Source organism: Lissotriton vulgaris, unplaced genomic scaffold (genome assembly GCF_964263255.1).
Source record: "Lissotriton vulgaris unplaced genomic scaffold, aLisVul1.2 SCAFFOLD_2225, whole genome shotgun sequence".
NCBI classification, from domain to species: Eukaryota; Metazoa; Chordata; class Amphibia; order Caudata; family Salamandridae; genus Lissotriton; species Lissotriton vulgaris.
Window position 1 is genome coordinate 198,486 of NW_028255156.1, and position 16,456 is coordinate 214,941.

At 50.5% G+C, this 16,456-nt stretch overlaps 1 pseudogene; it reads left to right on the forward strand.

The window, feature by feature from the left end:
- Window positions 1-4,255, forward strand: part of LOC147659207 (uncharacterized) — a 35,961-nt pseudogene extending 31,706 nt beyond the window's left edge.
- Window positions 4,256-16,456: the final 12,201 nt, after the last annotated feature.

The following is a 16,456-nucleotide window of genomic DNA, read 5'->3' on the forward strand; positions in this document are numbered from 1 at the left end:
CAACTGTTTCTCCATTGTCCAGTAGTGTTCGGATGTCGTCTGTCGCTGCAATGAGGACGGTTTCGGTGCTGTGTTTGGCTCGAAAGCCAGATTGAGAGGAGTCGAGGGAATTGTTGGATTCAAGGAAGGCGGCGAGCTGGTTATTTACGGCTTTCTTGATGACTTTGCCAGGGAATGGGAGGAGGGAGATGGGGAGGTAGTTCTTAAGTTCAGAGGGGTCTGCTGTAGGTATCTTCAGGAGGGCGCTGAGTTTGGCGTGTTTCCAGCTTTCTGGGAAGGTAGCGGAGTTGAAGGAGCAGTTGATGATGTCACGGAGATGGGGTGCGATGATGGAGACTGCTTTGTTGTAGATGTGGTGGGGACAGGGGTCGGCTGGTGATCCAGAATGGATGGAGTTCATTAGGCGGATGGTGTCTTCAGTGGAGATTGGGTTCCAGGCGCTAAGGTTGTTGAAGGGCGATTTAGGTTCGGAGGTGGGTGGAGTGGACTGTTCTTTGGAAGTGTTCTCAAAGCTGTTATGTATGTCGGCTATTTTGTTGTAGAAGAAGGAGGATAACGAATCGTAGAGGTCTTGGGAGGGAGTGATGTCGTTTGAGGTTGTAGTGGGGTTGGTCAATTCTTTGACGATGTTGAATAGTTCCTTGCTGTTATGGGCGTTGTTGTCGAGTCCATCCTTGAATGCTGATTTCTTGGTGGTTCGGATCAATTGGTGGTGTTTGCGGGTGGCAGCCTTGAAGGTGGTCAGGTTGTCAGTGGTTGGGTTTTTTCTCCATGTTTTTTCGAGAGTATGGCATGGTTTCTTGGATTTTTTAAGGTCATCGTTGAACCAGGGGGCCTTTTTGTTACCTTGTTTGATCAGTTTGTTTTTCAAGGGTGCTAGTTCGTCGATGCTGTGAGTGATCCATTGTTTGAGTTTGGAGGCAGCCTCGTTTGGGTCCGATGAGAGGGCAGGAGGGTTTTGGTTGAGCGAAGTGAGGAGTTGGTCAGTGGTGATTTTGTTCCAGTTTCTACGAGGAATAGGTTGTGGGGGGTTGTGGATCGTGGTATCTGAAGTGAACGCAGCTGTGGTCCGTCCAATGGAGAGTTGTGGTGTGATCGAAGGAGATGTGCTTGCTGGAGGTGAAGATAGGGTCGAGCGTGTGTCCGGCAAGGTGGGTGGGGGTGTCAACATGTTGTGGGAGTCTGAGATTGGCCAGGTTGTCCAGAAGGGTGGTGGTGTTGCTGTTGTTTATCTTTTCCAGGTGAAAGTTGAGGTCTCCCAGTAGAATGTAGTTCTCGGAGGCAAAGGGCATGTGGGTTGATGAAGTTGGTGATGTCTTCGCTGAAGTGATTACGGGTTCCTGGTGGCCTGTAGATGAGGGTGCCTCTAAGTGTGGTCCTGGGGTCGGTGTGGATCTGGAAGTGGAGGTGTTCGGCGGTTGCAAGGTTATCGTCGGAGCTGGTCGTGATTCTGATGGTGTTCTTATGGACGATTGCGATGCCTCCTCCAGTTTGGTTGGTGCGGTCTTTTCGGATGATCTTGAAAGCGTCCGGGATGGCTATGGCGATGTTGGGTGCTGATGATGCGTTCATCCAGGTTTCTGTGAGGAAGGCGATGTCCGGTGAAGCAGTGTCGAGTAGGTCCCAGAGTTCAGTGGCGTGTCTGTGGACCGAGCGGGTGTTCAGCAAGATACATTTCAGGTGGTTAGAGTCGGAGCTGTGTTTGGGGTTAGAGGGTTTGGTGAGGGACCTGATGCAGGCGAACTTGCAGGAGTGGCAGGCGAAGGGTCCGTGGGTGTGTCCTGGTGCGGCAAAGCAACATTGTGGGGTGCGTCCAGGGTTGAGGGCTAGGAGGGTGGAGGCGGCATACGTTATGCGGGAGGAGAGCGGTTTGCGGGGGCCAGGGGGTCTGGCGCTGGGCGCGGTCCAGGCGCGGATGGGCGTAGATGGGCTTACCTTTGGTGCACCTTCGGCGCGCATGGGGCGCGACCGCTGCGCGTGAATGCTGCACGCAAATGCATCTGTCATAAGTGGAGAGTGAAGGGGGAGGGGCAAGGGAGGCTCAGCTGAGAGGTAGGGTGGGCTCTAGAGGACGGGCTTCCAGGCAAAATGGCAGCAGAAACGAAAGTACACACAGGCACAAAGATAAATGCAATAATGAGACAATGTGTGCAAAAGCGCTACAATGAACTATTTCCTGATCAAGTGAAGCAAAATCACATAAATAGCGTTACAACAGCGTCAGATTAAATTATAGTGCAAAAGTCGGCAAAACGCGCAGAAAATCCGTTTTAATGTAAGCAAAGCTAATCGCGTTACAGCAGATTTGAGAGACAGCAGGTCTGGGTAAGGAGCACAGCACAACGATAGAGAGGCTGTTTTAGTGAACCATTCTATGCTAACTCTGATTTCCATTTCCAATACAATTGGTAATATGTCTTTGAGTTATTTTTCTGAACTATTCTGCTAATAAATGTAAACTGTTTGAATGTAACTTTCTTTTTCTTTAGGTGAATTAAATGTTTTAATGGTGTTCAAATTAAAGGTAAATAAAATAGGATCATGCTAGGGGATAAAATCGTTAAATAAAAATTTAAAAATGGAGAATTAAGCTGGTCTTGTTGTCCATTACTAAACTTTTACTAGCTGATCCATTGACCAAATAGTGGGGTGTCTTAATGTTTTATTAAGAGTTAAACCATGGTAAGAACTAATAAACTGCAGATATATAAAGATTGTATAAAATTTAGATTAAATAGATGAAGTAGGACACTCTGCTAATCCAGCGGCTCTTCCTCTGGTTTTCACTGATCTTGGGAGCAGGGTGATTTGTGTGAATGAATGACTCGCGGTGTCATGGGTCCCACCGACAAGTAAAGTGTGATAACTCCTAGGATATATAGTGATGGTTTGGAGGTTTGGTTTGGAGCAGTGCTGGATCATGTGTCTGCTCCAGGAAGAAGCAAGCATGGCTGTGGCTCGAAGTGTGGAAGGCATGATGTAAGATGCCTCCATTCCTGAAGAATGCATATTGGGCAGCTCGTACCTGTGCTTGCTCCTGCTTACAAGGACAGCATTTATTGGTTGGGACCAGTGGTTCTGTAGAGCACTTGGATCTAGATTAAATGATAAATATGTTCCTAACTCAAGCAGACTCGAAGAGTATAGCTGGACTGCCGCTGGACCTTTTCCCAGCTCTTGGCTTTCTCTAAGAATGTCTACACTCGAGGAAGATGCAGTGCTCGCTGTGCTCTTGTCCCAGGGCTGCCATCTGTCCAGCTAGCTGTGCTCAGCCGCAATCTGACCACCTTGTAGTATGTTTGCAGTTTGGGTAATGCCCAAAGCCTTCCAGTTCCTCTCCTCCTGGTCCATCAACCAGATCCTACTGGTCACCCAAGCAGATCTCATGCTTCTGACTGCAGAAACTGAAAAGATATCTGTACTAGTGAGCGTGGCATGTCGAGAGCTGCTGGAGCTGCAAGCTGTCCGGGAACCAGGGACGAGCCTAGAGGTTGCACAGCTTTGCTTGCAAATTCACAAAGCAGCTACCAGCCTTCAGAGGTCTCATCTGAGGTGCTGCAGCTGTTTCCTGATGGCTGCCTGAGGATGGCAGCAGACCTCTTTCTACAGAAGATACCAACAGGAAAGCACTGGAGGCTGCGACTTCAGTCAGATGTTCCATGTGAGCCGAGTGAGTTCGGCACCGCCACTGTACCGATTGTAGTTTGGCAAGTTTTTCAGGGCATCCAATCACTCCCACAGGAGTCTCAAATTGCTGCACTGACGCAAGTCCTACAGGTGTTCATGGAAGCCTGGACGGACCTTATCCTGCACCATGAAATAAAATTCAGCCTTCAGGGAGCCCTGCAGCTGAAGCAGGACTTTGATATGGTACAGCATGTGATCAAGTCTCAGGATGTTCGACACGCAATCTTGTCCCAGAGGTTGTTCCTGCATGTTGATAATGCCATCATATGCCTGCTGCAGCTGCCAACTAGCAAGACTTACTTACATGCCCTCCGAAGCCTGGCAACCTTTCGGAAACTGTTGTTCCTGCAGTCACCATGAAGAGTTCAACAGTGCCACCTTGAACAGCCTTGAAAGCTTGGACATCCCGTCTGCGAGGAACGGAGAAGTACCTGAAGTCCAGTCTTCTGCCACTATGGATCTTCTAAGCAAAATGCGTAGCAGCAGCACCCCTGAGTCCTAGCTGATGTTGAACCAGCATAGTGCCAACATCGGCCCATACCCCAGCCCTCTCACAACAATAAACTGAATAACAGACACAACACAATTGATTGGTGGAGAAAGTTGTTGCAGGTTTATTTGCATAACAATATGCCAACATGTTGGGTTATCTTATGGGTGATCCAGGGGCAGGCAGCCCCTCGTCACCTGCCCACCTGATGAGCCATAAACCCCAGTGGAATTAACCACGGGGTGTTGTCAATTTGGGGGAAGGGTTAGCCCCTCACACCGGCGGACCTCCAGTCCACCCATTACTTATGTCCCTCCCTACTATGGTGGGCGGAGAGTTGCAGGCAACCCCCGGTTGCTCAGGTCCACAACCGCCCGTGGGACTTACAGGGCGCCGTCGCTCCCCCAGGATCCCACGCGAGGACCTCCATGGGGGATAATTGGCTTTAGCACCCTTACTGTGCCCCTGTAAAGGGTACCCTTCTGTACCTTCCAGCCTTTGGATCGCCCTGTAACTCCACCATGGCTCTGGGTGTGGCCCCTGCCACCCCAGGGCCCCCCACCTTGTACTGACCTTTTACTTACAACCTGCTGCTACTAATGCCTCGCCTAAGTCTAGCAGAAATAAGTCCATCCCCACTTTGGATAGGTGTATCCCATCGTCTTTAAAGCACCCTGTTCATTTTGCATGCAGCAACCCATGCCTGACAAAACCCAAGCCTCTTTGCTCCATGAATTTGCACATCGCGCTGTTCACCTGCCTGTGTGAGGTCTCCATGGCCTCCCCTGACCGTGCGCCCTGCCAAAACAGCCTAGGCGTAATTTCAGACCACCATATTTCACAAGACCCCAGCATGGTACTCAAATCGCACAAAGTGCCCCTCATCACATGAAGCAGGTCCCTCCACCCTAGGGGAACCAAGTCATCACCTCCTGGGTGTATTACCAATACGTCGGGTGGCGAATTCCCCCCGCCCAGTCTCTGAAGAATTTTTTGCTTCAAGATATTCCAACGCATGCCGGGTGTCCCCAGCCAAATTATCCTTGTTGCCGTGAACCTGTGTTTCCATGTTCTGCTATCAGCCCACTGAGATACCCGTAGGATTCCGGACTGTCCCGTCACCCAGACCGTTTTACCTGGTAAATAAAGATGCAGAAGTTTGACACACTGTTTGTTATAACCATAAAAATTCAATTCTTCAAACACAATGATATCACAATTACACCGACTTGTAAGTCGCACAAAATTAGAACATTAAGCTCTAGACATTGTTCAATCACGACTCTTATGAACGTATATATCTCCTGTAACAATTTGACACCCAATGCCCCAACTTGTTTAATGTGTTTCCACTGGTAAGCCCGCCTGGAAGGCCTTGGTAGCTGCCCCTTTTCTAAATGAGTGGCTGCAAAAACGCTTGCCCTGGACCTTATTGCCTGAGAGTTCTAGACCCACCTCCATTATGCGATGTACTTGAAATTTGGTCAGAGGGGTACCATCTGCGTGCATCAGGTGGTAACCCTCGCTAGCAGGGCGCAGCGTCAGGTATCTCGCAACTAGGCGCACTGGACAATACTTGGCGATTTCCATTCTGTTTAACACTATCACTTTCCCTGCCCCGTCTTGGTCCGTTTTTGATCTCTGCAGCCTTAAAGTCAGGACCTCGTCTGTCAATACTGCATCCTGTCTGGACAAGGCTACACCTGATGTATCCTGCTTAGATTTTGCCACCAGCTCCCCCATTCTAAAAGCTCCGAAGAAAGCCAACCCAAAAGTTGTAGAAAAAAGAGCTGCTTCATAAATTGAGTGAGTGGCCCTGTCCACCGAATCTAGCATCCCTTGTAAAGTTACAAAGTCAATGGCTGACCTGGTGTCGCGTGATCGCGGCTCGCTCCTGGCCCAGCCCTTCAATGCTGACCTTATAAAGAAGGACTTGGTAGGATCTAACTGCCCCCTCAACCTAGCGTGGTGGCTGATTGCTGACAAGTGTCCTGCTATCCACGGTTGTGACTTCCCCTGATCGTTGGCCCACATTATGAAGTCCTGAGTCCTGTTCACCAGGGAAGGTCTCTCTTGTTCCCAAACACCAGATACAGCGCAGAACTTCTCCAAGCCCGCCCGGTACCGCTTGATCGTCCGAGGTGCCAAGGCCAGCTCACCTAGCCCCATCAAACGCCTTTCAGATTCAGTAGGAACCACAGATGTGCTGGGAAAGGGGTCATCACCTCCCTTGCTCGTGGCCACGCCTCCCGAACCCTGCAACACTGAAAGCGAGAAACAGCGTCAGCTGCTATGTTTTTCACCCCCTGTATATGTCGCGCTCTGCACTCGGCGTTGTTCACCAAGCACAGCCTCACCAGTTCCCTGAGTAAGCACAAGACTAGAGGGCAGGACGCTGAATGTGAATTGATGGCTAGCACCACCGTCAAATTGTCTGACCGGAACAAGACCCTACGTGCTGCCAACGCCACGGGCCTAAGGTGGAACGCCACTACTATCGGGATGAGTTCTAGGACAGTAATGTTCTCTTCCTGACGCATCCTTGAACAGAGTGAGTTCTGGAGACCCCGCCCAAGGCGCCCTCCAGACCACTGAACCATTGAAGTCCTCCAAGAAGCTTGACCACATTCTTAAGTCCTCCTTCATCCCTCTGCTGAGTCTGACTAAGTGGAACTTTCTGTAGACTTTTGCTGTAGCCCTGGCAATTCTGCGAGCAAAGACCCTCCCTGCCGGTATACTTCTGGCGGCGAAGTTAAGTTTGCCCAGCAAGCCTTGAAAGAAACCTAGTGTCACCTTCTCCTGACACAGAGCTGCCTGGATGTGCTGGACAAGGTCCAGGACCTTGTTCCCTGGCAACCTGGATTTACCTGCCACTGTGCCAATTTCAATTCCTAGAAAAGTCAACACTTGCGCCGGACCCACAGTCTTGCCAGGTGCCAGGGGGACCCCTAAGTTCACAGCCAGTATTTCAAACATCCTGTAGGGCCTCACAACACTCCTGTGACCCATCCCTCCCAATGAAAAGGATATCGTCCAGGTAGTGAGAAACCCCTCTGATCCCATAGCTTGCCTGAAGAGCCCACTAAAGGAAACTGCTGAAAGCATCAAAGTACGCGCAAGACACAGCACAACCCATGGGCATGCACCAGTCGTAAAAGTACTGGCCCCCTAGCTTGAAACCTAGCAGGTGTTTGCTGCTCAGATGCACTGGTAGTAACCGAAAAGCAGACTCAATGTCTGCCTTGGCCAACCATGCCCCCCTGCCTGCCCTCCTGACTAAAGCCAAAGCCACGTCCAAAGTACAATACGTGACCGAGCAAGCGCCTTCCTCCAAACCATGGTTGACAGAGGCCTCATCGGGATGAGAGAGGTTGTGAATTAAGAGGAAATCCCCAGGCTTGTTTTTGGGGACAACTCCCAGAGGAAACACCACAAAATTGTCCAAAGGTGGCCTCGAAAAACAGGCATGCCACTCTCCCCAGTAACCTCTCCTCCTTCATTTTGGTCCTTACCACATCCGGTTGATCTTTGACTGACCTAAAATTGTCTGCCTCCCTGGGCCCTTCGGGTCCTACATAAGGTATTCGGAAACCCTCACTAAACCCCTTTAACAGCAACTGACTGTCAAGCGTGAGCGGGTATTTTCTCAAGAGAGGCAACAAGTTAGACATGACCACTGGCGAAAGGCCCTTCACTGCACCCTCACTGACTTAAAGCTTACCTGTGGAGGGGACCAAAGAGGGGGGGTCGGGTGCTGTGTGATGACCGCTGACTATCTGAACCTGGAAGGGGTGGTGGTGAGAGAGGGGGGGACCCCAGATGCCCTTATGATTTCCTGCCTCCTGTTTACTTTTGGGAGTGCCCCCTTGCTGGGAGTGGCAAGAAGCTGCTGGGTGGGGGCCTCCACATCTGTTGCAAGCGTGTGCAAATTTGCGTTTCTTGCCCCAAGAGCAGCCCGGCGGCAACCTCCTGAACCCCCCTCTGTTGCTCCCTCTCCCCCCCCCAAAGGGCTGCTTGTCCAGCCGCGTCTCATTGCAAAAGGCACCACTGCCGCCATCCTTGTTCCCCTGACTCTGTGCCACTGCACTTTGCACCAAGTGAGAGCCCATGTGATCCAGCCATAACTGCAGTTTCTTCTGGTCCCACCTCATTTCTGCACACAAAGACATTCTCTTCCTAAACTCCCGGTCATAACTCAACCAACCCAGTCTGCCCCATTTCATGGCCTCTTTGCGAATGAGAGTACCGTATTGGACGAGCGCCTGTGCCTGCTTGGGATGCTTCTCTGAAATGACCGCTGATTGAATGGCAAAAGCGTCAAGTCAGTTATCAATAGTTTTTTCTGGCCACTGCTGATACTTCATTTTCTTGTCTTCCTCTTTCGCCCCCGCCTTCCTGACATCCACCCCATCCTGCTCCAGTAAGAGTAGTGAAAAAATGTCTATCAGCTCTTGCCTCCATATAATCTCCTTGGCAGCTAAAGGTACTTGCCAGGCCAAGTTACAGTGACCAGATAACAGGGGACTGCACCGGCGCTGGGGGGACTAACTGAGCAGAAGGGTAAGCTACGCTGGGTGAGCCGCTCGTGGCCAGGGGAAGGTGCGCGGCCCCACTGTTGGGCGCATGGGAGGCAGGCGTATCGGAGGACGTTACAGGGCTGGCTAACATTGTGGCAGCGGAGTCTAAAGCTTCACGACTGCCGCTCACTGTGGGAGGAGCCACAGGCGCCACAGGGGGGAGGGACTCGATGGCCCCCTCCGTGGGCCTACTCTGCAGAGGTGTGGCCATACCCCCCAAAGAAACACTCAGGCTATGGGGGTAGGGAACCCCCAGCAAAGACTGCGGCACTTCACCTGGTTCACCCACACTGATGCCGCCGCCCTAGCCCTCCCTCTCCAACAGCTGGGACACTGACCGGCGGGGCCGGTGAAGGGGTAACCCGTACCCTGCTCAGCTCTACCATGAAGTCCATCAGAGTGTCCGAGAGCTTACCCAGATCCTCACGAGTAGCCTACCCCGCCGTGGTGAGGATATTGTCTTGGGGAGCCACAGGTGCCAAGGGCTGAGGGGTGACTGGCAGGGGCACCGCCTTCTTCTGGACGTGCACTGCCCTAGCTTTGGCTGGCAGAGGGTCTGGCGGGAATTCCTTGGACGTGGGCTTAAGGGCCCGCTTCGAAGCCCTTTATAAACCTGCCTCTTGGTTAAGGTCAAGGTCGGTGGGGGTCACAGATGATGCCAGAGTCCACTGATTCAACATCCTTCAAGATCCCTGTGGCCCAATACAGACCCTTTCCTTTGGCCATACGAATAAATTTCGCCCCCTGCGCCTCCTGCATTGCATCCGGCAATGAATCGTCCACCTGCGACTTCTGCGTAAAAAGAGATGGGGAGCCCTGGCTCTCCATTACGATCGTCGATGTTGCGTCCCTCAATCTACGGGGATAAAGTCAGAGTCAGACATAACCTTAACACTCCACTAGTTAGGCCAGCCTAACTGCCGTCACTTCTGAGTCCGCGTACCCCAGTTCCAGGACTTACTTACTCGTGGATAAGAGGCTAAGCGTATGCGAGATCCGGGCCTGAAAAGAGTCGCCTGCGCAACACTTCTGTATGAGATTAAATTAAGGTTAGCAGGGCTCCTCGCATCCCTAAAAACAAGTCGCTTGTAGAGCCCCTCATGGCACCTTCCCCTCCAGCGACCGCCCTGCCCCCTTACACGCAGCATGTCCGGCCATACCTGCTCCTGATAAACTTTAAAAGACCTCTGTGTCGTCATATTTCTGGCCACAGACAATCTAGAATGAGAAAAACACGTTAGCCTCAATCCACACCTGGTTGCCGGCAAATCTGGCACACCGACCCCAGTGTGCCACCCATAATTTTACCCACAATCTCTATCGTGGCTTTCCGAAGGGGGGCCCTGGCGTCCTCTTCCGAAAGGTCTCCTGCATGAACATAGAAAAAGACGTCAATTGCCCTAACCCCGCAACCCCAGGAATCACAGTGGAGCACCACGCTAGACCCCGGCCTATGAGCCCAGAAGGATTGGGGGACTGGGAGGGGGCAACGCAAACTCAAATCGCTCCCCAAATTAATGTTAAACATACACATTAGAACAGGCACATAGAGCCACTGTGGCCAAGCTGAATGGGGGGGGGTGACAATGCGAGATATTGGCCAGAGACACATGGTGCTGGGATAACCTGGTTTTGCACCCATAGTGCACCTGGTAATTAAAGAGCCTGCAGCGCTGCGCCTGCCTGTGCACTGCAGGACACTATCCCCCGCCTCCCGCATGCACTGTTGCCTGTGAGCCGCCCAGCGCCTGACCCGCCTGATCAAGTCTGCCCCCTCCGCACACATGCTGGCTCTGCCCAAAAGTGAAAGGGGCATCACCTCCCTTGAGCCACATTGCCACACACGAAAGCTGCGTAGTGCTGACATCGGTGCTAACGACAGAAACTGTATTTAAAATGTACTGTCCTGGTGGATTTACATGAGCACCAGTCCCCTTACACAAGAACACATTTAATTTTATAGGCAATGAGAGATTAAGGAATTTATATCTACTGTGAGGAAGATAAACGAAGGATGGGGGGAACGCGAGGCCGCGCGGTAAAAGGCAAGCGCACACCACGCGCGGGAAGCGGCATCGCGGACAGGCCTCACTTGACTCCCCGCCTCCCGGTAGATCGAAGCCCCGCCCGGATACACCCCCCCGCAGGCTGAGAGAGCTACCATAACTGCCAAACACCCCGCCCAGCGGGACCGATAGGCAGCATGCTAGGCCGCCAGAGAAGCAGCCGAGAAAGAAAAGGAAACTAAACAATCCTGGACCAAATACCCCAGGTCCCCAGTGCGTGGAGGCAGCATGCCGCCCACCCACCCCCACCTCCTGCAGTGCCGCAAGCCGAAGGCCGCAATCCCCCCGGCCATTCCGCCAACTCCTCCAAGCTCCCTCCCTTGCACATCGCCCCAACCCGGGACCCACGGGCGCGGTGCCCACGTAACACGGACCCACACCCTACCCCACATCCTGTGGGAAGCAAGGCTTCCACCTTTCCCCCCTCCCTGAAGGCCGAGCCCGCCCCTGTTGCCCCCAGCGCACACCCCAGAGACCCCAGGAGACCAAGAACCCTCCAGGGCCCAAGCGGCAGTACAAAACCCCTCAAGGCCCAGACACACGCAACCCCCCAGCCCGGAAACTGGACTCCCAGTCCCCGGAGCCCGCTCCACACACAAAGGCAAAACCGGAACGAAGGCGGGAGCATGGACAACCCACACTACTCTACGCAGCAAGACAAACACCCCGGGGTCTGCACACCTGCCCAGAACCTGGGCCCGGAGGCGCAACCGTTTCCCCCCGAAGCTTGCCCCACCGACCAGAACCGAACGGGAAACAGCACAAAAACCCTGATAGAAGAGGGAAAAAACCCCGGCGGCCAAGAAGGGGGGAGCAACAGGAGGGTAATGGACTCCCCTTAAAACAACACAAAAAACAGCGATCGGGCAGCTCGTCTCGGCGGGAGGAGGGGGTCTATCCTCGTCAATGACCAGGACCAAAGAGGGTGCAAGGTGGGCACTGACAGTACAAATTCCTCTCCACCCCCACTCCCCTCCACCCACACCAGAAGTGACATCACCCGGGGACCCTCCCAGGTGCCGCGACTAGACCGCTACTGGTTTTTGTGCCATCGTGTGGCACTAAGGGGGCCGCCCTCTTAGAGGGCCCCCTTCGGTGGCCTGGGCAGCCTGGCAGGAGTGGATCTCTCTGTGCCTACACCATGGTCGATGCTGGAGAAGGCCCAGTCTTTCATGTGTCAATAGGACACAAGAGCCTTGACCTGCCCACTCTCGGCTAATCATTCAAATCAGGAGAACAAAATTGTGCAGAACTTTACTCTTGGTGTCTAGTTTGACAAATCATGCATTATGCACAAAGCTCCTTTCCCATCCTAAAACTTCACTTCCCAGTGACTGAAGACTCTCTATTTCCTCATGCTACTTTGATAAAATATTTGAACTCTGTTTTCCTAAATTAATCACAAATCTTTTGTTGAAATTGAATAGGAAACAAAAAAAAAATACGAGTAATTTAGCTGCTCCTAATTAAAGCCTTCGTGAAGTTATCATAGGCACTACCTGGCTGTATTTATTATACACAATGTTTCCAACTCCCTCCAATGTATGGGTATTCAAATACTCTGAACATTTAGTGCGAAATATGTATACTGTAAGTTTCCAAACTGGGTCTGAAAATGTGACACATTACTTCCTTTTCTGAGGCACAGTGGGTATAGCTATCAAATGGCGTTTCCTGGTGCAGAAAATACTTAATGAGAGTATAATATGCAAATGCAAATTGCCATCCTACCTACTTAATGAAATCAGTATTTTGTAATTGCAATTATCATTTTCTTTTTTATTAATGCTTACTACCCCTGATGTGGCGTTAAAGTTCTTTATGCCGGGCTGCACACTGCTCCGGAGAGCAAGGTTAATGATTAATCCAGTCTGATTGGTTCCTGATAGTTATTTGGATTAGTCTGGTGTGCTCAAACAAGCCATTCCATGCAGTCTGTTGGGATGGAAACAATCTCCACATGGTGATGAACGTGCACCCCTGCCTTGAGTGCCAACTGTACTGAAGTCTGGGTCCCGAATGTTGATTTTTGTTTTCATAGGCAAACACAGATCATGTGTTTTCGACTTGACATAGGCTTGTCTCTCAGATTGCGGTCTCGTTGGAACAAAGGGGCACCAAAAGCGCTACCCTCATAGTGGTGAGAGATGACTGCCTTCACGTGGCATTAAGCAGCACAAGCACGGTGGAGGCAGCATACTGTGGAGTGATCAGAAGGAGTTAACAGGTGTTAACCTGTGTTACTGGAGTGAGGCATACATGCTCACTCAGTTAAAGTTCTGCTGCTGTGTGCTTAGCTCCCCCTTGGCTTACATAGGTTTGGTGTGTAGTGCTGCACAGCATGTGTAGTGTATCTGCGCTGAATTATATGTGTTTCTGGAAAGAGTACAGTACAGGGAAAATGCAGTACTGTGCAGTGTGTGCATGCTGATATGAGTAGTACAATGCAGGAAAGATATAGTGCTGAGCAGTGTGTGTATGCTGGCATACTTGCACTGCACTGGGTGCATATGTGCCTGTGAATTATGCAGTACATGGGTACCCTAGGTTTCATTCTGGGAGACCCAGGCATGCATGGTAAAATATGAGGAGAGGAGGTAGAGGAATTAACCAGATTAGTGTATTGCTGCATTCCTGTAAGCTGTGTGGGACACACACTGGAGAGGGGGAGCCAGCCTTCCTCCATACACTTCAAAGGGTGCTCTATGATTTAGTTAGAAGTCACAAGGAAGGGGCCTGAGTACATCTCAGGAAGGGGATGAGGCTGATATGAGAATCATAAAGAGTAAGGCTGGGGCCCTAGGCTAACCTTTTGATACACATATCGCTATGGCTGTCATCCAAGCAAGACCCCTATTCACTACCATGGCTCATGTTGTGTGTCAATCTGCATTTGAGTCACTACTGCTGTGACAGACTGCTTTCAAGAGAGCAGAGGAGTGTGCACTTGAAAAGAAGAAAACCCCCAACATAAACTTTTAAGTCCAAGACCATAATCACTTTTGGTGTCTAGAAATGGACCAGAAGAAGGGGAGTTTGAGATCTCAAAATTGTGATCTGCAAATCTTCCGGATAATCTATGTAAGGAAGTGTAGGAGGCGAAGCTCTGCAAGACTTTTACCTGTGACCAAGACTTGGGGCCAAGGCCTGCTAGCCTCACTTCCAGCGGGTGACAGGACTTCACCCAGGGAATCCAAGACCACCTGCCCTGACTTCTTGCCAAGACCAGTGTGCCCTGTGAGGAAGAGGAGTGAGCATTGGGGAATCCTATCAAGTGAACTCCTGTTGTGAGGTGTGAGGAAATGGCTGCTGCACCGATCGGATTGTTACCCGTGTGGAGGACAAAAATGGTGAACCTGTATGCTAGGGGACGGCAGCTGTGAAGTGAGCCATGGTGAACACTGTGCCAATTGGGCTGGAGCTCAAGTGCAGCTAAGGATTGGCAACCCCACATGCCAGGAGGGGCTGCTGCAATGGGACCATTGCTGAGCTGTGCTGATCGGGCAGGAGCACATGTGCAGCTAAGGTTCAGCAACCCCATATGCAGGAGGGGCTGCCACAGAGGAACTTCATTAAACGCTATTTTGATCGGGCTGGAGCCCATGTGCAGCTAAGGATCAGCAACCTCTTATGCCAGGAGGGGTTGCAATTCGGACACCTGCTGTGCTGAGTAGGTTGGTGCCTATGTACAGTAGGAACGTGGTGACCCCGTATGCCAAAGGAGGTCATCAGAACTAATCAGAAGTGTGTACTGTCCCAGAACATTATCAGAGGGGTGAAGCCACCGTAGGAACCCCCCATACATATCCCCTAAGACAAGGGATCAGGACCAGGAACTTCTCATCATCATCCTCCACGTCGTGGAAGAGTACAAAAAGGTACAAAAAGAGAAGGGAGTTAGAGGGAGGAAAAAGGGCACAGGCTCACCCTCCAGATACTATAGTCAACATAAGGTCTCTGATACCAGATACCTGAGAGCCTAGCCAGTCACTATAATTCCAAACACAACACTCAATGGGGTTGGTCTGGGAGGTATAGTAGATAGAAAAAGAGAATTGCTCTTTTTCTTGGTGTCCCCTCACTCACCAGGGTTGCCCCATGGTGACATGCTTCATCATAGGGGCCATCCCTGTCCGCTACGGGCTGGGGCGTGCTGCGACTTGCGAATTACGTAGGAGCACTTATAATTGACTATGTGTGGTGCGGGTGTAATAGTGGAGTGGTCTAAGTGATGTGTTTAAAAATACCTGCCCAGTAAGCTTTCAATAAAATTTATTCCTGCTTCCAGGTGGTAACATTAAAAATGGTGTGGAAAAATAGGGTCCCTAAACGTAATGTGTTAAGGTTTACCTATCAACTCCTGTCAACATGTTTCGTGCATACCCCAAGCACTGCTTTGGGACTACACAGGAACCAGCCCTGTGTTTGCCACTCCTTAACTCTGCAATGAGTTTAAATAAAATAAATAATGCTGCAATCGACAATTAGTGCATGCATATAGTACCTACGTATTCATTTGAATCACGAGGTTCCTGTAAAACAAAGAACAGCTTGAAAAATCAAGGGTTGTTACCCCCAACATGAACACACATAACACATATTTTGGATTGCACAAGGAAAATGTGATTACATTTCCCGTGGTCCTCAGCAGGACGTTTTTCTATGAAAAAACGTGATTGTTTTAATGCACAAAACGTGGTAGTTCTCATGCATCAAAACGTGATGGGCACCTTACTGTGACTCGACCAAACATTCATCTTGCTCACACACTCATACATATTTACATACATGTAGTGGGACCTAACTATGCCCCATGGACTCGGAGGGGTTCAGTATCCCAGCAATCTAAGAAAGATAGAAGGAAAACAGGGCGTATAATTCATCTGATAATCTCTGTTGTTTTACGACCTGTAAGGCTGTGCGCTGGTTCATCAAAAATCGAAGCAGTAAAACAAGGCACTCCATTTGCCTAACTTCGTTAGCACACACTTACTTGCTAACAGGATACCTCCCTCATTTAAACACCTACTGGCGCCTCTCCGGTCCGAATGTTGTCGGACTGGCGGTGCTGGGTTTGTTTTAAAGCCCTGCGCTCGCCCAGTTGTTTCCGCATTGCACACAGAGCTCTGCGTAGGGCTGGTGCGCGCTGGTTGTTCAGCGTGATCATACGCGGCGGCCATCTTAGGTTTATGAAATACACTTTTCTTCATTTGCAAGGCCGATATTTTTGGATTGGGTTGGCCATTCGTATTAATAATTAATTTAGGGCATACTACTTTAGCGTGTTATTATTATCAGGTGATTTGCCACACTCTTCAAATATACACAAAAAGTGTGAAAAAAGTAGGTGATTTTTAGGTATCAGACCAACCTAAATATCTCCAACAATTATTTATCTTTACCTGTTCGGTCAATTTAAGTACAGTAATGCATTTTGTATCTTTAGGTTTATTATTCTTGTTAAGTGAATTGTCCCCACGGGATATCATCATTCAGACCCACAATGTGAGAGCGGAGTTTAAAAACCCAGCGTTGTTCTTTCTCCAACAGTTTTTTCTCCTTGTCTGCATGTGGTGGTTGTATTTCCAGAACCACCCACCGTAAGTCATTTGGGGTATGTCCCTTCTCCAGAAAAT